Raw genomic sequence first — 24,191 nt, forward strand, 5'->3', positions numbered from 1 at the left:
ATCTGGATAAAGGGATGAGGAAAAATCTTGTTGGATATCACAAGAAAATGTCATGTGTGCACAGTATCAGAAGACACTGAAGAAAGTTTACTCATCTCCATGGAAACCTCAAGATTCTCTCATGTACTGATGGGTTGAGAGTGAGAATGATGGCATGAAACATGTGAAAGCAGGTAGGAATTTCAGGAGCCAGTTATTAAAAGGGTCAGGTGAACAACCTACTTGAGAGAAAAACACCACTACATGCCTCAATCTGGGCAGCTGAAAGCACACAACCCAGAGATGAGAGTTCATGTGTCCAACACTCTTAGTTCAGGAAAAATGTCACATATTTCTTTCAAGAGGTAATTAATAAATTCACATGTCCTTGACATGTGAGTTTCACATTATCACAGATTCCATTATTATTTGTTAAATGTACAGATATGTCCTCAGTCAGTGAATTACTTATTGGGAAAATACTCCATGACCAAGGCAAATCTTTGAACAAAAAGCATTTAATTGGGATCTTGCTTATATTTTTACAGAGACCATTTATGATGTCACATCAGCAAGCATTCATCTTGTTGTATTTCTTCAGCAGAAATGAGACCATTTCATTCTGAACTACAAGCACAAGACTAAGAGAGACAGAGACAAGAAAGAGCTAGAGAGACATATTCAGAAATAGAGACCAAGACTCCAAAAGAAACAATTATAAAAATTGACAGACTGAGAGACAGAGACTCTATTTTGTCTGGTCACATTCATCGGCATATCAACCTCAAAGCACACCCTACATTTTTAAAACTACAATCAAAGTTATATTATCTAACAAGGTCATACCTCCTTAGCCTTCCCAGACTTTTCCTCACTGGGGAGTCAAGACATAAATAGATGAGCTTCATGGGGATATTGCACTTCAAATCACCAGGAAGTGGAAGAAAGTGGAGGAACTTCTAGGCTTAAATAACATAGTTATCCTGAGAGTTTCTCATTCAATACAGTAACCAAAGCCCAGGAAAATTCCAAAGACTAAAGAACAGGACTGATAATCTCCTTGGGGAAAATTTGGAATATTTCCATAACAGTATGATTCAGCTAAGAAAATGACATTAACATATTTTCAGACAAATGTATGGAACCAGGAAAAATCATCCTGGGTGAAGTAACTTAAATGCAAAAAGACAAATATGGTGTGTGTTCACTTATTAGGAGTTCTCCAAATTTTGGGGAATAAATTTCCAATAATTGTGACCAAACCAGTCTTCTACTAGAGGGATTGGGTGGCAGTAAATTGAGCTGTTGGACCAGGGAATCCTATGGAAATTTTCAAGCAACCAAGGCTTTGGTTTTAAAATATGCCCTTCTCTCCCCTCAATTGATAGATCAGTGTTATGTTCTTGGATCCACAGAGATGCTCCCTTCTGAATCAAATGAAATTGCATAAAGAGACCCATAGTCTGATATTATACAAAGAGAGGCCTTAAAATAACCAACTCTAAAAGGGTTTCCCTATCAAATTCTCCCTCCCCTCAAATCTCTGGAAAGCTGGCAGGAGCAGTGGCAAGAAGAGTGTCCTAAGTAGAGGGCTTTTGTACAAGGAGAACAATGCCCTGAGAATCAGAGCACAGAGGAAGATGATGCAGCCAGCCTTGATGAGAACTGATAAGCTAGGATCAAATAGAAGGACTTTGAGGACCTCCCCTTTCAGGGAATTAGAGAAAGGTCATAGGGGTAGAAGATGGAGGGTGGGTGGGACTAGAATGAAAAGAGGGACTGGGCAGCAGACAGCATACAAATGAAGAAACCGTAATAAATAAATACATAAGAAAAACTGTTCATAAGTTGATGAAGTGCAGAGTTCTTCAAGACTAATGGGTTTTTCTTGGGAGTGGTACAAGCATGAAGCAAGGTTGAATTCAGTTTTCTTTAAGGGACTTGCCACTGAGACTCTGATCCTGTTCCAATAAGTATACCAACAACATATACTTCTTTTGATGTAATTTAAAGAAAAGAAAAAAATAAATTAGTGTGGCACATGAGTAAGAATTTGAATCTGGGAGCAATGGAAAAGGAGTGTAATGTATGTCACATTAACTTCCTACATAATCAATAAAAATAATATATTGACAACTTTTACGCTGACTTTTAACGTGGAGAAAAATTATACTAAAGGAGAGCAGAGTTTGACTTTATAAAGCATGCTTTCCAAGAACTCATCATGTATCAGAGAATCTTAGCCATGAATTAGTGATTACTCAGTTACCTCAGATGCCATGAACTGAGGTGGCACATCTGCGCTAACATTATGTTTAAAGGTTTTGTCTGGAGGACAGAGCTGCTCTTGTGCCCTAGGCTTATAACAAAGACCCATTTTTCTGTCTCAAAGGCCCTCTTGGTACTGGAGTTTACAGTGACCACTGAGTAGGACACAGCTGCTGATCAATGCAGATTAGCCAAGGCAACCCTGATCATAGAGGGTTGACAACACTAGTGTTTAACAGCACCAACTGTCAAAAAATATTTTACCTTTAATTCTTCTTTTACACTCACAGATCTTTCTCTGTTTCATGTAAAATCAGGCTCAGTAATTTTCTGGTTTCCTTCTCTTTTCCATGTTCTTAAATTTTAATACCCTATATAACCCTGGGCCAGTTGCCTATTATATCAATAAAAATGTTAAGGTACATTTAGTCATTATGTGATTATTTGCTGAGTTCTAAGACACAACCTAGGAAATTTCATAATGAAGACCACAGTAGGAGGCCACCTTGTCATTCAGTACATTCCCCTTAATCCAATGTAACTTTTAAACTTCTCTTTAGGATGTTGTCCAATTCAATATACATTAAAATCACACTGTTACAGAGCTAAACAGGAGTGAAGATGTGGGATCTGGATAAAGGGATGAGATAAAATCTTGTTGGGTTTCACAAGAAAAAGTCACTTGTGCACAGGAAAAGAGATACTGGACAGTGATGAACATTTGTTTACTCATTTCTATGAAAATCTCAAGATTCTCTCAGGTGCTGATTGGCTGATAGAAATTGGTGTCATGGAAGAGGTGAGAGACAGTAAGAGTTTCAGGAGTTAGTCATTAAAAGGGCCAAGTGGAAGGGACATTTGAGAGAAATGCTGAGCAGCCCTACAAGCCTCAATCCTGGTAGCTAAAAGCATATAACCTAGAGATAACATTTCCTGTGTCCATGACTCCTAACTCAGGAAAAGTGTCAAATATTTCTTTCAAGTGGTCATTAATAAAGTCATGTCTCCTTGGCATGTGACTTTCACATTATCACAAATTCCATTATTTTTCTTTAAATGCAGAAATTTGTCCTCAGTCAGTGAAATACTGACTTTGAAAAAGCTCACTGACCAAGGCAATTCCTTGAAATAAAAAGCATTTAGTTGCCTATATTTTTACAGAGACCATCCAGGATTTCATGTCAGCATGCAATTATCTTGTTATACTCCTTCACCAGAACTGAGAGCTTTCATACTGAAACACGTGTATCAGACAGAGAGAAGCAGACAGAGAGAGACAAAGAGAGAAAGAGCTAGGAAGACCAATTCAGAAATAGGGAGATCAAGACCAACAGAAAGAAAGATTTAAGGTAACAGAGAACAACAGACAAAGACTCTGTTCTGTCCACTTTCATTGGCATAGCATTCTCAAAGCATATCCTCCCAATCATAACTCCTATAGGAATTATTTGATCTAACAAGGCCAAACATCATAACTACTCCTGATATTTCCTCACTGGGGACTCATGTAAATAGATGAGCTTCAAGGGACATTCCAATTAAAATCACCAGAAAGTGGAAGAAGATGAAGGGAAATCAAGGCTAAAAGAATATAATTGTCCCTACAGTTTGTCATTCAATACAATGAGTAAAGTCTCAGCAACTTCCAAGGTCTAAAGAACAGGACAGACATTCTAATTTGGGGAAAATGTGGAATATTTCCATAATGGAGTATTATTCAGTTAAGAAAATGAAAATGATAATTTCAAGCAAATGGATGGAACCAGGAAAAATCATCCTGTGTGAAGTAACTAAAATGTAAAAAGCCAAGTATGGTGTGTATTTACTTATTAGGGGGTCTCCTAATAGTGAGGGATAAAGTACCTATAGGCCATCTCTTGTGAAAGTACCAGTGTACAACTAGGGAGATTGGATGGCAGTTAATTGAGTTGTTGGGCCATGGCATCCTATGGAAATTTTCAAGCAAACCAGTCTGTTGTTATTAAAATATGGTTCTCTCTGCGCTCAACTGATAGATCAGTGCCATGTTCTTGGATCCAGAGATGGTTTCTTCTGCATCAAATGGTATTGCATACAAAGAATAGCAGTCCAATATTATGCAGAAAGAGACCTTAAAAACAGTTCTAAATGGGATTTCCCTATGGAATTCTCCCTTTCCTCCTGGGAAGCCTGCAGGAGAGGTGGCAGGAAAAGTGTCTGAAGTAGAGGGAATTGAGGACACAAGGAGAACAAAGACCTGAGAATCAGGCCATAGAGGAAGATGATGCAGGCAGCCTTGGTGAGACCTGATAAGCTAAGGTCAGATACAAGGGCAAGGAGGACATCATTAATCAAGGAAATCTAGGAAGGGTATACAAGTAAAAGAAGGACTGTGGGTGGGACTGGAAGGAGTAGAGGGACTGGGTAGCAGACAGCATACAAGGTGAACAAATCATAATGAATAAATACATAAGAAAAACTGTGAACAAGGTGATAAAATATAGAGCTCTTCAGAACCAATGGCTTCTTCTTGGTGGTGCCATAGCAAGGATGAACTTAGTTTTCTTTAAGGGACTTGGCACTGAGACTCTGATTGTGTTTCAATAAGTATATCAACAACACATACATTAATTGATGTATTTTAAAAAAAGAATTAGTGTGACACATGGGTAGGAATTTGAACCTGGTAACAATGGAAAAGGAGTGTAATATATGTTACATAGAATTACCACATAATAAAAGTAATATGTTGACAACTTTTACAAATGACTTTTAATATGGAGAAAAGATTCTGCTAAAGGAAAGTAGAGTTTGACTGTGTAAGGCATTCTTTCCAGGAACTCATTAGGTAGTAGAGAATCCTAGCCATTAATTAGTGGTTACCAATCTGCCTCAGACCCCTTGGGCACAGGTGACAACTCTTTACAAGCAGTCCTGGCACTAACACTACATTTAAAGGGTTTGTCTGGAGGACACGGCTGCTCTTGTGTCCTAGGTATATAACACAGACCCATTTCTTTGTTGTGATATCCTAGTTTTATCTGTAAATTCCAGTACCAAGAGGGTTCCTCAATAAGCACTGAATAGGACACAACTGCTGATCGAGCAAGATCAGTGAAGGCAACCCTGCTCATTGAGGTTTGGCAACACTAGTGTTTAACAGCACCAACTGTCAAAAAATATCTTACTGTCAATTCTTCTTTTACACTCATTGATCTTTCTCTGTTTCATGCAAACCAGTCCCAGGAATTCTCTGGTTTCCTTTTCTTTTCCCTATGCTTAAAGACTCACTACCCCAAGTAACACTAGGCCGGGTCTGCATATTATATCAATAAGATTCTGAAGGTCCATTTAGTGAGTATGCGAGTAAATGATCAGGTCTAAGTCAAAACCTAGGAAATATCCAGATCCAAGACTACAGTAGAAGACTTCCTTGTCATATGGTACATTTCCACTAATTCCACATCATTTCAAAGCTTTCTTATTTAGGATGCAGTCCAATTCAATAAACATTAAAGTTTCATTTCCTACATGACATTGTCACAGACGTAAACAGGAGTAAAGTTGTAGGATCTGGATAAAGGAATGAGATAAAGACTGTTGGGTTACACAAGAAAAAGTCACATGTGCACAGGACCAGAGGTAATGGACACTAAGGAATGCTTATTTTCTCATCTCTATGGAAACCTCAAGATTCTCTCAAGGTAAGAATTTGAACCAGGGAGCTATGAAAAAGCAGTGTAATGGATATTATATGAAATTCTCTTTTAATCAATTATAACAATATGTTGACAACTATTACAATAAATTTTAACATGGAGAAAAGATTTTGCTAAAGGAGGACAGAATTTCCCATTGTAAGGCATGCTTTCCAGGAACTCATCATGTAGCAGAGAATTCTGGCCATGAACTAGTGGTTACCCAGCTACCTCAGACCCCATGCGCCCAGCTGGAACTTCTGAACAAGCAGTTCTGGCACTAACACTATATTTAGTGAGTTTGAGTGGAGGACCACAGCAAGAAACACAGCTGCCCTTCTGTCCTAGGCAAATAACCAGGAACCACTTCTCTGTCCTGAAGCACCAGTTTGAACTCTAAACCCCAGGACCAGGGTGGTTTCTCACTGGCCACTGAGTAGGACATGGTTGCCAATCCAGCTAGGTCAGCCAAGGCAATCCTGTTTATAGAGGGTTGCCTATGCTAGTGTGGAACAGCACCAGCTGTCAAAGAGTTTATTGCCACTCATTTCTCTTTTTATGTATACAGATTATTCTCTATTTCACCCAAACCAGTACCAGGAGTTGTCTGATTTTCTTCTCTTTCCCCTGTTCCTTTTTTTTTTTTTTTTTTTTTTTTTGATAGTCATTCACTTTTTTTTTCTGGTCTAAGCCATTTTAATATCTGCCAAAATAAATTTCAAACCAAAACTAATGTAAAGAGACAGGGAAAGACACTACATATTCATCAAAGGAAAAAAAAAAATCCATCAAGAGGATGTTGCAATGCTTTTTTTTTTTTGATGTTGCAATTCTTTTTTTTCCGTAATTTTATTTTTCTCATTAGTTACATTTTGTTAATTCTGTATCCCAGCTGTATCCCTCATTTCCTCCCCAATCCCACCCTCCCTCCCTCATCTCCTCCCTGCCCCTTTCCAAGTCCACTAATAGGGGAGGACCTCCTCCCCTTTCATATGACTCCCTTTTGTCAGGTATTTTTAGGACTGGCTGCAAAGTCCTCCTCTGTGGCCTAACAGTACTGCTCCTCCCTTGGGAGGTGGGGAGGTCAAAGAGCCAGTCATTGAGTTCCTGTTAGAAATAGTTCTTGTTCCCCTTACTATGGGAAACCAATTGATTACTGAGCTATCACGGGTCACATCCGAGCAGAGGTTCTAGGTTTTATCCTCTCATGGACTTTGGTTGAGTGTCCATCTCAGAAAAGACCCTGTGCCCAGATACGTTTGGTCCTTGTGGAGCTTCTATCCTTTCCAAATCAAACTCCCCTTCTTTCATATGATTCCCTGCACTCTGCCGAAGGTTTGGTTGTGAGTCTTAATATCTATTTTGGAGAACTGCTAGGTAGAGTCTTTCAGATGCTTTCTGCGGTAGACTCCTGTCATAGGTTCAATGCATATCCCATTTGTCTTTCTAAATGAGGATAGATCATTATACCCTGTGTCCGCTTTCTTGATTATCTTCTTTAGGTGTATAGATTTCATTATGTTTATCCTATCTTTTAGGGCTATATAAGCGAGTATATTCCATGTTTGACTTTCTCCTTCTGGGATACTTCACTCAGAATGATCTTTTCTAGATCCTACCATTTGCCTGAAAATTTCATGATTTCCACCTTTTTGATTGCTGAGTAGCATTCCATTGTGTAAAAATACCACAATTTTTGTATCCATTCCTCCGTTGATGGATATCTGGGTTGTTTCCAGGTTCTGGCTATTACAAATAAAGCTGCTACAAACATGGTTGAGCAAATGTCCTTATTGTGTACTTGAGTAAATTTTGAGTATATGCCTAGCAGTGGTATAGCTGAGTCTTGAGGAAGCGCTATTCCTAATTGTCTGAGAAAGCGCCAGATTGACTTCCAAAGTGGTTGTACCAGTTTACATTCCCACCAGCAATGGAGGAGGGTTCCCCTTTCTCCACAACCTCTCCAACATGTGTTGTCATTTGTGTGTTTCATCTTAGCCATTCTGATGGGTGTAAGGTGAAATCTTAGGGTCGTTTTGATTTGCATTTCCCTAATAACTAATGACGTTGAGCATTTCTTTAAGTGTTTCTCTGCCATTCTATATACCTCTACAGAGAATTCTCTGTTTAGCTCTGTTCCCCATTTTTTAATTGGATTACTTGTTTTGCTGCTTTTCGGGTTCTTTAGTTCTTTTTATATACTGGATATTAGCCCTCTGTCAGATAGAGGGTTAGTGAAGATTCTTTCCCAATCTGTAGGCAGTCGTTTTGTTTTGATGATGGTGTCCTTTGCTTTACAGAAGCTTTTCAGTTTCATGATGTCCCATTTGTTGATTGTTGCTCTTAAAGCCTGTGCTGTTGGAGTTCTGTTCAGGAAGTTGTCTCCTGTGCCAATGAGTTCTACGCTGTTCCCTATTTTTCTTCTAACAGATTTAGCGTATCTGCTTTTATGTTGAGGTCTTTGATCCACTTGGACTTTAGTTTTGTGCAGGGTGATAAATGTGGATCTATTTTCATTTTTCTGCATGTAGAAATCCAATTAGACCAGCACCATCTGTTGAAGATTCTATCTTTTTTCCATTGAATGGTTTTGGCTGCTTTGTCAAAAATTGAGTATTCATAAGTACATGGGTTTATTTCTGGGTCTTCAATTCGGTTCCATTGATCCTCCTTTCTGTTTCTATGCCAATAACATGCAGTTTTTATTACTATTGTTCTGTATAGTACAGCTTGAGGTTGGGAATGGAGATACCTCCAGATGATTTGTTGTTGTATAGGGTTGTTTTGGAGATTCTAGGTTTTTTGTTTCTCCATATGAAGCTGAGAATCCTTTTTTCAAGGTCTGAAAAGAATTGAGTTGGTATTTTGATGGGAATTGCATTGAATCTGTAGATTGCTTTTGGCAGGATGGCCATTTTCACAATGTTAATCCTACCAATCCATGAGCATGGGAGATCTTTCCATCTTCTGAGATCTTCTTCAATTTCTTTCTTCAGAGACTTGAAGTTTTTCTCAAACAGGTCTTTCACTTGCTTGGTTTGTGTCACCCCAAGGTACTTTATGTTATTATTGACTATTGTGAAGTGTGTTGTTTCCCTAATTTCTTTCTCAGCCCTTTTGTCTTTGGTATACAGGAGGGCTTCTGATTTTTTTGAGTTGATTTTGTATCCAGCCACTTTGCTGAAGGTGTTTATCAGCTGAAGGAGTTCTCTGGTTGAATTTTTGGGGTCACTCATGTATACTATCATATCATCTGCAAATAGTGACACTTTGACCTCTTCCTTTCCAATTTGTATCCCCTTGATCTCCTTTAGTTGTCTTATTGCTCTGGCTGAGACTTCAAGTACTATGTTGAAGAGATATGGAGAGAGTGGGTAGCCTTGTCTTGTCCCTGATTTCAGTGGGATTGATTTAAGTTTCTCTCCATTGAGTTTGATGTTTGCTGTAGGCTTGCTGTATATTGCCTTTACTATGTTTAAATATGTGCCTTGTATCCTGGATCTCTCCAATACTTTAAACATGAATGGGTGTTGGACTTCATCAAATGCTTTTTCTGTGACCAAGGAGATGATAATGTGGTTTTTCTCCTTCAGTTTGTTTATGTGGTGGATTACATTGATGGATTTCCATATGTTGAACCACCCTTGCATGCCTGGGATGAAGCCTACTTAGTTGTGGTGGATGATATCTTTGATGTATTCTTGGATTTGGTTTGCAAGTATTTTATTGATTATTTTTGCATCAATATTCATAAGAGAGATAGGTCTGAAGTTCTCTTTTTTTGTTGGGTCTTTGTGTGGTTTGGGTATCAACATAACTTTCGCTTCATAGAATGAGTTTGGTAATGTGCCTTCTGTTTCTATTTTGTGGAATAGTTTGAGGAGAATTGGTATTAGCACATCTTTGAAGGTCTAGTAGAATTCTGCGCTGAAACCATCTGGCCCAGGGCTTTTTTTGGAGAGGAGGCTGTTAATGACTGCTTCAATTTCATTGGGGGATATAGGGCTATTCAGTCTTTCTATCTGATCTTGACTTAATGTTGGTAGATGGAATCTATCAAGAAAATTGTCCATTTCGTTTAAATTTTCAAATTTTGTAGCGTATAGGCTTTTGTAGTATGACCTAATGATTGTTTGGATTTCTTCAGTGTCTGTAGTTATGTCCCCCTTTTCATTTCTGATTTTGCTGATTTGCATAGATTCTCTCTGCTTTTTAGTTAGCTTGGCTAAGGGTTTGTCTATCTTGTTGATTTTCTCAAAGAACCAGCTTTTTGTTTCATTGATTCTTTGAATAGTTTTATTTGTTTCTAATTGATTGATTTCAGCCCTGAGTTTGATTATTTCCAGCCGTCTGCTCCTCTTGTGTGTATCTGCTTCTTTTTTTTTTTTTCTAGGGTTTTCAGTTGGGCCATTAAGTTACTTGTTTTTGATATTATAAATTTCTTCTTGAAGGCACTTAGTGCTATAAATTTTCCTCTGAGCACCGTTTTCAATGTGTCCCATAAATTTGGGTATGTTGTGCCTTCCTTTTCATTGAATTTTAGGAAGTCTTTAATTTCTTTCTTTATTTCTTCCTTAACCCAGCTGTCATTGAGTAACAAGTTGTTCAGTTTCCATGTGCGTGTTGGCTTTTTGTTGTTTCCATTGTTGTTGATGTCCAGCTTTAGTCCATGGTGGTCCAATAGAATACAAGGGATTATCTCAATCTTTTTATATCTGTTGAGCCTTGCTTTGTGACCAACTATATGGTCTATTTTGGAGAAGGTTCCATGAGGTGCTGAAAAGAAGGTATACTCTTTTGAGTTTGGGTGGAAAGATCTGTAGAAGCCTATTAGGTCCATTTGATTTAGGAACTCTGTAAGTGCTTTTATTTCCCTATTTGGTTTCTGTCTAGTTGATCTGTCCCTTGGTGAGAGTGGGGTGTTGAAGTCACCCACTATTAGGGTATTGCCATCAATGTGTGATTTAAGCTTTAATAATGTTTCATTTATGAATGTGGGTGCTCTTGTATTTGGGGCATAGATGTTTATAATTGTGATGTCTTCTTGGTGAATTTTTCCTTTGATGAAAATGTAGTGCCCCTCTCTGTCTTTTTTGATTAGTTTTGGTTGAAAATCTATTTTATTAGACATTAGGATAGCCACGCCTGCTTTTTTTTTTTGGGTCCAATTGCTTGAAACACTGTTTTCCAGCCTTTTACTCTGAGGTATTGTTTTTCTTTGTTGCTTAGGTGTGTTTCTTCGATACAGAAAATGTTGGTTCCTGTTTCCGCACCCATTTTGTTAGTCTGTGTCTTTTTATTTGAGAGTTGAGTCCATTGATTTTGATAGATAATAATGACTATTGAATGTTATTTCCTATTATTGTGGAGTTGGCGATGTTACTGTGAATCATTGCTTGTTTGCTTTTGACTTTTGTTAGAAATTATCTTTAACCTATGTTTTCTTGGGTGTATTTGTTTTCATTGGATTGGAATTTTCCTTCTAGTATCTTCTGTAGGGCTGTGTTGCTGTTCAAATATTGCTTAAATTTAGTTTTGTTGTGGAATATTTTATTTTCTCCATCTATGTTGATTGAAAGCTTTGCTGAGTAAAGTAGTCTAGGTTGGCACCTGTGGTCTCTTAGGGCCTGCATGTTCTCTCTCCAGGCTCTTCTGGCTTTCATAGTTTCTGATGAGAAGTCCGGTGTGATTCTGATAGGTTTGCCTTTATATGTTACTTGGCCTTTTTCCCTTGCCGCTTTTTGTATCTTTTCTTTGTTCTGTAGATTAAGTGTTTTGACTATGATGTGGCGTGAGGAGTTTCTTCTCTGGTCTAGTCTATTTGATGTTCTGTAGGCCTCTTGTATGTTTGTGGACATCTCTTTCTTTAGGTTGGAAAAATTTTCTTCTATGATTTTCTTGAAAATATTTTCTGGACCTTGTAACCTGGACTCCTCTTCTTCTTCAATTCCTATTATTCTTATATTTTGCCTTTTCATGGCATCCTTGATTTCTTGGATGGTTTGTGTTTGGGATTTTTCTGATTTTATTTTTGCTTTAAGAGAAGTATCAATTTCTGTGAGTGTATCTTCAGCACCCGAGATTCTCTCTTCCATCTCTTGAATTCTATTAGTGATGCTTACCTTTGAGATTCCTTCTCTTTTCTCTAAGTTCTTTAGTTCCAGGGTTTTCTCAGCTTGTGTTTTTTTTATTGATTCTAATTCTGTTTTCATGTCTTGCAACATTTCCTTCATCTGTTTGAGTATGGATTCCTGTGTCTCCAAGATGGACTCTATTTTTTTGTTTCCTCTCTTAGTGCCTCTGCTTCTGCCTCCAATTGTTTGGCTACATTTGCATGTGTTTCTTTAAGAGCGTCTTCGTTCACCTCCATTGTCTTTGTTTCTATTTGGGAGGCCAAATCGTTAAGGGATTTTTTTGTATCCTCTTTAACTGTTTGAATCTCTATGACTATTTCTCTGAGAGATTTTTTTGGTTTCCTCTTTATGTGCCTCAAATAACTGCATAATCATAGCTTTAAAATCATTTTCTTTTTCTGTTTCTGCTGAGTTGGAGTGTCCAATAATTTTGGAGGTTGCCAGTGAAGCCATGATATCTTGATTTGTGTTGGTTGTGTTCTTTCGCAGACCTCTGGCCATTTGGTTATCTGTCGTGTTCACTGTCTGTTCCTGGATTCTGCAGGTCAGACTGGTTTTTCTCTGGAATCTGGAGAATTCTTCAGGAGAATGAAGGTTGAGTGAGGTCTATTGGTTTCAGTGTGTGTGTTGGTTATTCAGCTATATCTGTAGAAGGAAAGTTCGCAGGTGCAGAAGGGCAAATGCAGGGTAGTGTGTGTTTGAGCGTGTGCTTGTGGGTGTGTCCTAAGGGACAGGATGTTGGTGAATGAAGAGGCCTTCAGTGTGTGAGAGGTGTGCTTTGCAGACACTGAAGTTGTTGCAGGCGCTAAGGGATTGCAAGCACTGTTGAAGAATTCGTGCGCATATTGATTTTACAGGTCTGCTGGTCTTTGGTGTCTATTCAGCTGGTTTTCTGCCACTGAGGGGTTGGATGGCCCATACAATCACTGGCTGGGCAGCCCTGTGTAGTCCGTGCTGCCACTTGCAGTCTTAGGATCTGGGAAGGGTTGTACTGTGGGTCTGAGTCTCTGTGGCTAGCACTGTATTGGGCATGTGCTCTGGCGGGGTGGAGTTTCGGTGGTGTGTGCACTCCTGCAGAGCCGGGTGGTGGTGGTAGTGGGGAGTGTGTTCCGCGGGTCAAGAGCTCGGTGAGAGGGCTCTAGGTCGGGTGTGTTCTCCTCTGAGTGGTGGTGTTCAGCAGACCTTTACTGCTCTCCACTGCAGCTGCGGAGTCTGGAGCCCTGCCTCTGCTCGTCTTGGTTCCCAGGCACTGAGCTTTGCGGCTTTGGTATCCAGGAAGAATTGTATTGTGGATCTGAGTCTCTGTGGTTAGGGCTCAGTGGTTGGAGCTCTGTGATTGGGCCTGCGCTCCTCCTGTGCGGAGGTTTCTGTTTCCCCTGTTCTTAAAGACTCAATATTCTGGGGAACCGTATACCCTGCCAGCCTATTATATCAATAAGAATATGAAGGTACATTTAGTGAGTAGAGGAGTAAATACTCAGTTCAAAGTCACAACCTAGGAAATTTCAGATCTCAGACTACAGTTCAAGACAACCTTGTCATTTGGTACATTCCTCTTATTCCCACATCACTTTGAGGCTTGCCTACTTAGGAAGCTGTCCAATTAAATAAACACAAAAGTTTCATTTTCTACCTGACATTGTCACAGAGGTAATCAGGAATAAAGATGTGGGATCTGAGTAAAGGGATGAGATAAAGGCTTGTTGGGTTTCACAAGAAAATGTCACGTGTGCACAGGATCAGAGATACAGGACAATGAAGAAAATTTGTTTACTCATCTCCTTGAAAACCTCAAGAATCTCAGATGCTGATTGGAAGAGAGTGAAAATGATGTCATGAAATAGGTTAAAGCCAGTAAGAGTATCAGGAGTCAGTTATTAAAAGGGTCAAGTGGACAGCCTGCATAGGAGATAGGCTGTGTAGCCCTACATACCTCAATCTGGGCAGCTGAAATCACACATCCCAGAGATGGCAGTTCCTGTGTCCAAGACTCTTAGTTCAGGGTAAGTGTCACATATTTCTTTTAAGTGGTCATTAATAAAATCATGTGTCCTTGACATGTGACTTTGAGTTGTTCATAGATTCCATTCTTATTTGTTTAATGTACAGTTATGACCTCAGTCAATGAAATACTTACTATTGAAATGCCCTCTGACCAACGTAAGCCTTTAAACAAAACGCGTTTAATTAGAACCTTGCTTATATTTTTACAGAGACCATTTAGGATGTCATGTCAGCAAGCAGTCATCTTGTGGTAGTCCTTCAGAAGAACTGAGAGCTTTTCAACTGAACCACCAGTGGCTGGCAGAGAGCAGGATACAGAAAGATAAAGAGCTAGAGAGACAGATTCATAAATAATGAGACTGAGATGGACAGAAACAAAGATATAAATGACAGAGACTTCATTCTATGTGGTCACTTTCATTGGCATATCAACCTCACAGCACACCCTCCTATATTATCAATCCAATAGGAAGAATATTATCTAAAAAGGCCTAATCTCCTAACACTTCCCAGACATTTTCCTTCCTGGAGAATAATAATGTTAATAGATATGCTTCAAGGTAACATTGCAATTCAAATCATCAGGAAGAGGAAGTAGATGGAAGAACTTCTAGGTTAAAAGAACATAGTTATTCTGATAATTTTTCATTCAATAAAATTACTACAGTCCCAGCAACTTCCAAGGACTAAAGAACAGGACTGACAATGTCCTTTGGGAAAAATGTGAAACAATTCCATAATGGAGTATTATTCAGCTAAGAAAATGTCATGAGATATTTTCAAGCAAATTGATTGAAGCAGAAAATATCATCCTGTGTGAAGTTAATAAAATTCAGAAAGTCAACTATGGTATATCTTCATTTATTAGGAAAATTCAAATAGTGATGGATAAAGTTACAATAGGTCATTTTTTGTGAACAAACCAGTCTTCAAACAGGGGAATTTGGTGGATGTTAATTGGGTTGTTGGGCCATGACATCCAACAGAATTTTTCAAGGAACCCAGGCTATTGTTATTAAAATATGTTGCTCTCTTCCCTCAACTGATAAATCAGTGTCATGTTCTTGGATCCTCAGAAATGCTTCATTCTTAATCAAATGGGATTGCATATAAAGACGCACAGTCCAATATTATGCAGATAGAGAACTTCAAATACAAAGCAATAAATGGGATTTCCTTATGGACTTTTCTCTCCCCTCAGAGCTCTGGGAAGCATTCAGGAGAGGAGACAGGAAGAAGTAGAGGCAACTGAGGACACAGGAAAACAATGCCCTGAGAATCAGGCCTCAGATAAGAATGATGAAGCCAGACTTAATGAGACCTGATAAGATATGTTAAGATAGAAGGAGAAGACAGTCTCTCCTATCAGGTAAATAGAGAAAGGGCATAGAGGCAATTGAAGGAGGCTGGGTGGAATGTAAGGAGAAGGGGAGTGGGCAGTAGATGGGTTAAAGAAATGAACAAATCATAATAAATAAATACATAAGAAAAACTGAGACCAAGTTAATGAAGTATAGATCTCTTCAAGACTGATGGCTACTTCTTGGGGGTGGTACCATAGTACAGCAAGGATGAACTCAGTTTTCTTTAAGGGACATGGCACTGAGACTCTGATCATGTTCCAATGAATAGATGAATAACACATACTTCAATTGAAGTATTTTAAATAAAAAAAAATAGTGTGACACATTGATAGGAATTTGAAACTGGGAGCAATGCAAAAGGAGTGTAAAGTATATTATATGAAATTCCCACATAACAAAAAATAATATGTTGACAACTTCTATAATGACTTTAAACATGGAGAAAGAATTCCGCTAATGGAATGCAGAATTTGACTTTGTAAGACATTCTTTCCAGGAACTCATTATGTAGCAGAGAATCCTGTATAGAACTAGTGGTAACCCAGCTGTGTCAGACCACATGAGCTCAGGTGACACTTCTAAACAAGCAGTTCTGGCCCTAACACTATGTTCAGAGGGTTTGTCTGAAGGACCACAGCAAGAAACACAACTGCTCTTGTGTCCTAAGCATACAACACGGAAACATGTCTCTGCTCTGAAAGACCAGTTTGAACTGTAAACCTCAGGACAAGGAAAGTTCCCCACTGACCACTGAGTAGGACACAGCTGCCAATTCAGCCAAATCATGCAAAGCAAACTTGCTCATAGTGGGTTGGCAAAACTATTGTGGAAAGTCATCAGCTAGCAAAGTGTTTATTGCACCTCAGTTCTCCTTTTACAATTACCCATCTTTCTCTCTTTCACCCAAACAAGTCTCATAAATTGTCCGGTTTCCTCCTCTTTCTCCTGCTCTTAAAGACTCAATATCCAAATGTGAAAGTAGCTTTAGTGAGCACAGAAGTAACTGCTCAATTGAAAGACACAACCTAAGAAATTTCAGATCCAAAACAACAGTTCAAGACCTCCTTGTCATTCGGTTCATTACCCTTATTCCCACATCACTTTGAGGCTTGCCTCCTTGGAAAGCTGTCCAAATAAATACATACAAAATTTTCATTTCCTACCTGACATTGTCACAGAGGTAATCAAGAGAACAAGTGTGGGATCTGGATAAAGGGATGAGGGAAAATCATGTTGTTTTTCACAAGAAAATGTCACGTGTGCACAGGATCAGAAATATAGAACACTGAGGAAAGTTTGTTTACTCATCTCCATGGACCTCAAGATTCTCTCAGGTGCTAATTGGCTGAGAGTGAGAACAATGCCATAAAACAGGTTAAAGCCAGTAAGAGTTTCAGGAGCCAGTTATTAAAATGGCCAAGTGAACAGCCTGCTTGAGGGAAAAGCTGAGCAGCCCTACATGCCTCAATTTGGTCAGCTGAAAGCACACAAACCAGAGATGAGAGTCCCTGTGTCCAAGACTCTTAGTTCAGTAAATTGTCACATATTTCTTTCATGTGGTCATTAATAAAAGTCACTTGTCCTTGACATGTGATTTTGAGATGTTCACAGATTCCATTCTTATTTGTTTAATGTACAAATATGTCTGCAGTCAGTGCATTACTTACTGTTAAAATGCTCTCTGCCAAAACTAATCTTTGAACAAAAAGTGTTTAATTGAGATTTTGCTTATATTTTTACAGAGACCATCCAGGATGTCATGTCAGCAATCAGTCATCTTGTTGAAGTCCTTCAGCAGAACTGAGAGCTTTTCATACTGAACCTCAAGCAGCAGACAGAGAGAGGGAGACAGAGAGACACAGAAAGAGCTAGAGAAACAGATTCAGAAATAGAGAGGCCAAAGCTAATAGAAATAAAGACATAAATTGACAGAGACTGAGAGACAGAGACTACATTCTATATTGTCACTTTTATTGTTATATCGACCTCAAAGTACACCCTCCTATAAAATAACTCCAAAAGGAATTATATTTCTTCAATATTTTTATTTTGATTTTTATTAATTAAATTTGATTCACTTTGAATCCCCATAAATCTCTCCCACCTTGCCTCAGATTCCAACATTCCCTCCAACTTCTCCACGCATGCCCCTCCAAAAGTTCACTGTTAGGGGAGGACTACCTCTCCTTTCTGCTGATCCAAGTCTATTAGTTCTTATCAGGCATGGCTGCATTGTTTTCCTCTGTGATCTGGTAAGGTTGTTCACCCAATAGGGTGAGGTGATTAAAGAGCAGGCCAATCAGTTCATTTCAGAGGCAGTCCCTATTTCCATTACTATGGAATCCACTTGCACACTGAAGTGCTGTGGACTACATCTGTGCAGGGGTTCAAGGTTATCTCCATGCATGACACTTGGTGCAGGTATGAGTCTTAGGAATGAACCTTATGCTCAACTTTTTAAGTTCTGTTTCTTTCCCTGTGGAAGACCTGTCCTCTACAGAACTTACTATTTCCCACTTCTTTCATTAGATTCCATGCACTCTGCCCAAGTCAACCATAAGTCTCAGCATCTGCTTTGCTAGTCTGCATGGCAGAGCCTTTCAGAGGCATTTGTAGCACACTCCTAAGTTGTCCCCAGTTTACTCTTTCTTCTGATGTCTATCTACTTTGTCTTTCAGGATGGGGATTCAACATTTATGCCACTATCCTCTCTCTTCATTAGTTTCTTGACCTCTACAGATTTTAATAAGTTTATCCTATATTATATGTCTACATGAGTGAGTATATACTATGTGTGTCTTTCTGCTTCTCGGATAGCTCACTCAGGATGATCCTTTCCAGGTACCACCGTTTACCTGCAAATTTCATGATTTCCAGGTTTTTTATTGCTGAGTAATATACCATTAGGTAAATGTGTCACAATTTCCATATCCATTCTTTATTTGGGGGCATCTGGGTTGTTTCCACATTCTGGCTATTACAAATAAAACATGGTTGAGCAAATATTGTGTACTTGAGCCTCTTTTGGATATATGCCTAGAAGTGGTGTAGGTCAATCTTGAGAAAGTGCTATTCCTAGTTGTCTGAGAAAGTACCAGATTGATTTCTAGAGTTTTTGTATATGTTTACTTTTCCACCAACATGTAAGGAAGGTTCCCTTTGTCCACAACCCTCCAGCAAGAATTGTCACTTGAGTTTTTGATCTTGGTCTTCCTCAAAGATGTAAGGGAACATCTCTGGGTCATTTTGATTTGCTTTTCACTTATGGCGAATGACAATGAACATTTCTTTTAAGTGTGTCTCTCCCATTCAATATTCCTCTATCGAGAATTCTCTGTTTACCTCTGTTCCCCATTTTTTAATTGGATTACTTGATTTTATGCTGTTCAACTTCTTTAGTTCTTTATATATACTGGATATTAGCCCTCTGTCACATAGAGACTTGATGAAGAGTCTTTCCCAGTCTGTAGGCATTCATTTTATTTTGATGACAGTGTCCTTTGCTTTACAGAAATATTTCAGTTTCATGATATCCCATTTATTGATTGTTGCTCTTAGAGCCTGTGTTGTTGGTGTTCTGTTCAGGAAGTTGTCTCCTATGCCAATGAGTTCAAGGCTCTTCCCATCATTTTCTTCTAACCTATTTAAAGTTTCTGATTTTATGTCAAGTTCTTTGATCCATTTGGACTTTACTTTTGTGCAGGGTGAACAGTATGGATTTATTTGCATTTTTCTACATGTAGACGTCCAGTTAGACCAGCACCATCTGTTGAAGATGCTATCTCTCTTCCATTGTATGGCTTTGGCATCTTTGTCAAAAATCAGGTGTCCATAAGTGTGTGGGTTTCTTTCTCTGTCTTCTATTCTTTTCCACTGATAATCCATTTTGTTTCTTTGCCAGTACCATGAAGTTTTTCTTACTGTTGCTCTATACTACAGCTTGAGTTCATGGATGAATATACCTCCAGATCGATCATTCATTGTGGAGGATCATTTTAGCAATTCTAGTTTTCTTGTTTTTCCTTATGAAGTTGAGAATTTCTCTTTCAAGGTCTGTAAAGAATTGTGTTGGTAATTGGATGGGCATTGCATTGGATTGGTAGGTTTCTTTTAGTAAGATGGCCATTTTTACTATGTTAATCCTGCCAAGCCATGATCATGGGAGATCTTTACATGTTCTGATATCTTCTTCTAATTCTTTCTTCAGTCTTGAAATTTTTTACATGCAAATCTGACTAGGTTGGTTAGGGTTACATCAATGTTCTGCATATCTTTTGTGGCTATTGTGAAGGGTGCTGTTTCCCTAATTTCTTTCTCAACCCTTTTGTTTTTTGTATACATAAAGGCTACTGATTTTCCTGAGTTAATTTTGTATCCTGCCACTTTGCTGAAGGTGTTTATCAGTTTTAGGAGTTTCCTTTTAGAATTTTTGGGGTCACTCAGGTATACTATTTTATCATCTGCAAAGAGTGATACTTTGACTTTTTCCTTTTTGATTTGTATACCCTGATCTCCTTCAATTGCCTTCTTGCTCTAACAAGGATTTTCAGAACATTGTTGAAGAGATATGGAGAGAGTGGGCAGCCTTGCCTGATCAAAGTCCCTGATTTCAGTGGGATGGCTTTAAATTTCTCTCCATTTAGTTTGATATAGGCTATAGACTTGCTGTTTATTGTCTTTACTATATTTAGATATGTACCTTTTATCTCTGATCTCTCAGGGATAAAAGTACCCCTGCATACCTGGGTGAAACCTACTTGGTCATACTGCATGATAGGTTTGATGTGTTTCTATTCGATTTGAAATTATTTTGTTAAATATTTTACCATCAATGTTCATAAGGGAGATTGACCTGAAATTCTCCATATTTGTTGGGTCTTTGTGTGGTGTAGGGTACCAATGTGACTGTGGCTTCATAGAATGAGTTTGGTAGTGTTCCTGCTGTTTCTATTTTATGGAATAATTTGAAGAGAACTGAAGTTAACTCTTCTTTGAAGGCCTGGTAGAGTTTTGCACTGAAACAATCTGGTCCATTTTGGAAGTCCATCTGGCTTTTTTAGGATAGGAGATTTTGATAACTCCTTCTATTTCCTTAGGGAATGAAGGACTACTTAATTGATTTACCTGGTCTTGATTCATCTTTGCTAAGTGGAATCAATTAAGAAAATTGTCCATTTCTTGTAGATTTTCAAATTTTGTGGCATATAGACTTTTTAAGTAAGTACTAATGTCTGTGTGGTTTTCATCAATGTCTGTAGTTATGTACCCCTCTTCCTCTCTGATTTTTTTTTTCATTTGGATGGTGTCTCACTGCGTTTTAGTTAGTTTGGTTAAGAGTTTGTCTATCTTGTTGATTTTCTCAAAGAACCAGCTCTTGATTTCATTGATTCTTTGAATTGTTTTATTTGTTTGTAATTGATTAATTTCAGCCCTGAGTTTGATTATTTCCAGCCATCTACTCCTTTTTTTGTGTGTCTGCTTCTTTTTTTCTAGGGTTTTTACGTGAGCCATTAAGTTGCTTGAATTAGATGTTTCGAATTTCTTCTTGAAGGCACTTAGTGCTATAAACTTTCCTCATAGTATTGCCTTCCTTGTGTCCCATGAGTTCGGGTATGTTGTGCCTTCATTTTCATTGAATTCTAGCAAAACGTTAATTTCTTTCTTTATTAATTCCCTCGAATCAGCTGTCATTTGATTGCAAGGTGTTCAGTTTCCATGTGTGTGTAGGCTTTTCGCTTTTTCTGTTGTTCTTGATGTTCAGATTTATTCCTTGGTGATCAGATAAGATACAAGGAAGTATTTCAATCTCGTATCTGTTGAGGCTCACTTTGTGACCAATCCTATTGTCTATTTTGGAGAAAATTTCAAGAGATGAGGAAAGAAAGGTAAATTCTTTGTGTTTGGGTGTAAGGTTCTGTAAAAGTCTTTTAGGTCCATTTGATTCATGACCTGTGTTAGAGGCATTGTTTCTTTGTTTAATTTCTATTTTCCTATGTTGATAGTGGGGTGTTAAAGTCTCCCACTATTAATGTCTGGGAATATATGTGTGGTTTAAGTTTTATCAATGTTTCTTTTACAAATGTGCTTACCCTTGTATTTGCAGAATAGATGTTCAGGATTTTGATATCGTCCTGGTGGCACTTTCCCTTGATGAGTAAGTATGTAGTATCCTTCTCCATCTCCTCTTATTAATTTTGGTTGAAAGTCTTTTTATCAGATATTAGAATGGCTATCCCTCCTTGCTTTGTGGTTCAAATTGCTTGGAAAGCTATCTTCCAGTCCTTTACCCTCAGGTAATGTCAATATGTGTGACTCAGGTGTGTCTCTTGTATGCAACAGATTGCTGGGTCTTGTTTAAGCACCATTCTTTTATTCTGTGGCTTTTTATTGGAGAATTGAGTCCATTGATGTTGAGAGAGATTAATGACCAGTGCTCTTAGATCTTTTTATTTTGAGGTTGGGTGTGGTAATAAGTTTGTGTGCTTGGTTGCTTTTTGTTTTACTGCAATGGGGTTAATTATTTCCTGTGACTTCTTGAAATTAGCTAGTTTTCTTGGGTTGAGTTTTTTCCTTCTAGTGTCTTCTGTAATGCTGAACTTGTGTATAGGTATTATTGAAATTTGTTTTTGTCATTGAATATCTTGTGTCCTCATCTATGAGAATGGATAGTTTTGCTGGATATAATAGCCTGGTTTGGCATCTGTGTTCTTTTAGGGCCTACATGATATTCGTCCAGGCCCTTCTTGTTTTTATAGTGTCTGTTGAGAAGTCAGGTGTGATTCTGATGGGTTTGCCATTATATCTTAATTGGCCTTTTTCCCTTGCAGCTTTTAGTATTTTTTTCTTTTTTCTGTATACTTACTGTTTTGATTGTTGTGTGATGGAAGATTTCCTTTTCTGGACTAATTTATTGGATGTTCTGTAAACTTCTTGTATTTTTATTGGCCTCTCCTCTAAGTTGGAGAATTTTTCTTGTATGATATTGTTGAAAATATTTTCTGGGCCTTGGAGGGGGAATCTTCTTTTTCCTCTATTCCTACTATTCTTAGGTTCTGCATTTTATGTTGTCTTGAATTCCCAGCATGGTCTGTGTCATGATATTTTTTAGATATAACATTTTCTTTGACAGATACATCAATTTCTTCCATTGTATCTTCCACACCTGAGATTTTTCTTCCATCTCTTACAATCTATTGGTTAAGAATACCTCTGTAGTTCCTGTTTTCTTCCCTAAGTTCTTTCTTCCCACAATTTCCTCCATTTGTGTTTTCTTTAATTTCTCCAAAAAAACAAAAAGGGAATGCTTCACAAATTTGCAGGTAATCCTTTTGCAGGGGCCATGCTAATCTTCTATGTATTGTTCCAATTTTAGTATATGTGCTTCTGAAACAAGCACCACATATTTCTTTTAAGTGGTCATTATTAATATCAAGTGTCCTTGACTTGTGACTTTCTCATTACCACATATTCCATTATTATTTCTTAAATGCACAGATATGTCCTCAGCTAGTGAATTATTTTCAATGAAAATGTTCACTGACACAGACAAATCTTTAAAAAGGAGTGTTTAATTTGTACATTGCTTATATATTTAGAGACTATCCATGATGTCACGTCAGCAAGCACTCATCTTGTTGTAGTCCTTCACTAAAGCTGAGAGATTTTCATACTGAACTACAAGTGGCAGGAAGAGAGAGGGAGACTGAAAGAGACAGAGAAAGAGAGAGCTACAGAGATTCAGGGATACTGAAACCAAGACCAACAGAAACAAACATATAAAGTGAAAGAGGTCTAGAGACAGAGACACTATTTTGTGTGGTCAGTTTCATTTGCATATCAAACTCAAAGTACACCATCCTATAATATAAATCCAAAAAGAATTTTTTTAATTTTCTTTTTTATTAATTACATTTTATTCACTTTATATCCCCCCAAACCCTAATCCTCTCTCAATGCCTCTTTCCCTCCCCCTTCTGCACACATGCCCCTCTCCAAGTATACTGATAGAGGAGGTTTCCTTCTGATCCTTGTCTGATCTTAGTCTATCACATCTTATCAGGAATAGCTGCATTGAAGTTTCGAATGTTTCTTTAAAGGTCTGTTAAGAATTCTGTTGTTAATTTGATAGGAATTGTATCAAATCTGTAGTTGGCTTTTGGAAAAATGGCAATTTTTACTATTTTAATTCTGCCAAGACATGAGCATGGGAGATCTTTCCATTTTCTAATATCTTCTTCTAATTATTTCTTCAGAGAATTGAATTTTTTTTTCATACAAGTCTGATATTTGCTTGTTGAGGTTCACAGCAAGGTACTTTATGCCTTTGACCTAATACAAGAACAGATCAAAGATATCATCCACTATGACCAAGTAGGCTTCATTCCAGTTATGCAGGGGTGTTTCAATATATGTAAATCCATCAATGTGATCCGCCATATTAAAAACTAAAAGAAAAATAAAACACAAGATAATCTCCTTACATTCTGAAAAAGCTTTGACAAAATCCAAACTTCAATCATGTTTAAAGTATTGGAGAGATAAAGGATACAAGGATTATGTCTAAGTATAGTGAAGGCAATATACAGCATGCATATAGCCAACATCAAACTAAACTGAGAGAAACATATAGCAATCCTACTGGAATCAGGTTCAATGCAATTATGATTTGTTAACATTGTATCTCCTCTGCTGTCCCCTCCCTCTTTTCCTTCCAGCCCCACCCACCCTACTTCTTCTACAACAATGCCCTTTCTCTGCTTCCCTGA

At 38.1% G+C, this 24,191-nt stretch overlaps 1 non-coding gene across 1 annotated transcript; it reads right to left on the minus strand.

Moving 5' to 3' along the window:
- Positions 1-22,715: 22,715 nt before the first annotated feature.
- On the minus strand, positions 22,716-22,822 carry LOC132651940 (U6 spliceosomal RNA). The gene has a single exon (XR_009589463.1). It is a non-coding gene; the product is annotated as a U6 spliceosomal RNA (small nuclear RNA).
- Positions 22,823-24,191: the final 1,369 nt, after the last annotated feature.

The sequence above is a fragment of the Meriones unguiculatus genome, assembly GCF_030254825.1.
Source record: "Meriones unguiculatus strain TT.TT164.6M chromosome Y unlocalized genomic scaffold, Bangor_MerUng_6.1 ChrY_unordered_Scaffold_42, whole genome shotgun sequence".
Taxonomy (NCBI): Eukaryota; Metazoa; Chordata; class Mammalia; order Rodentia; family Muridae; genus Meriones; species Meriones unguiculatus.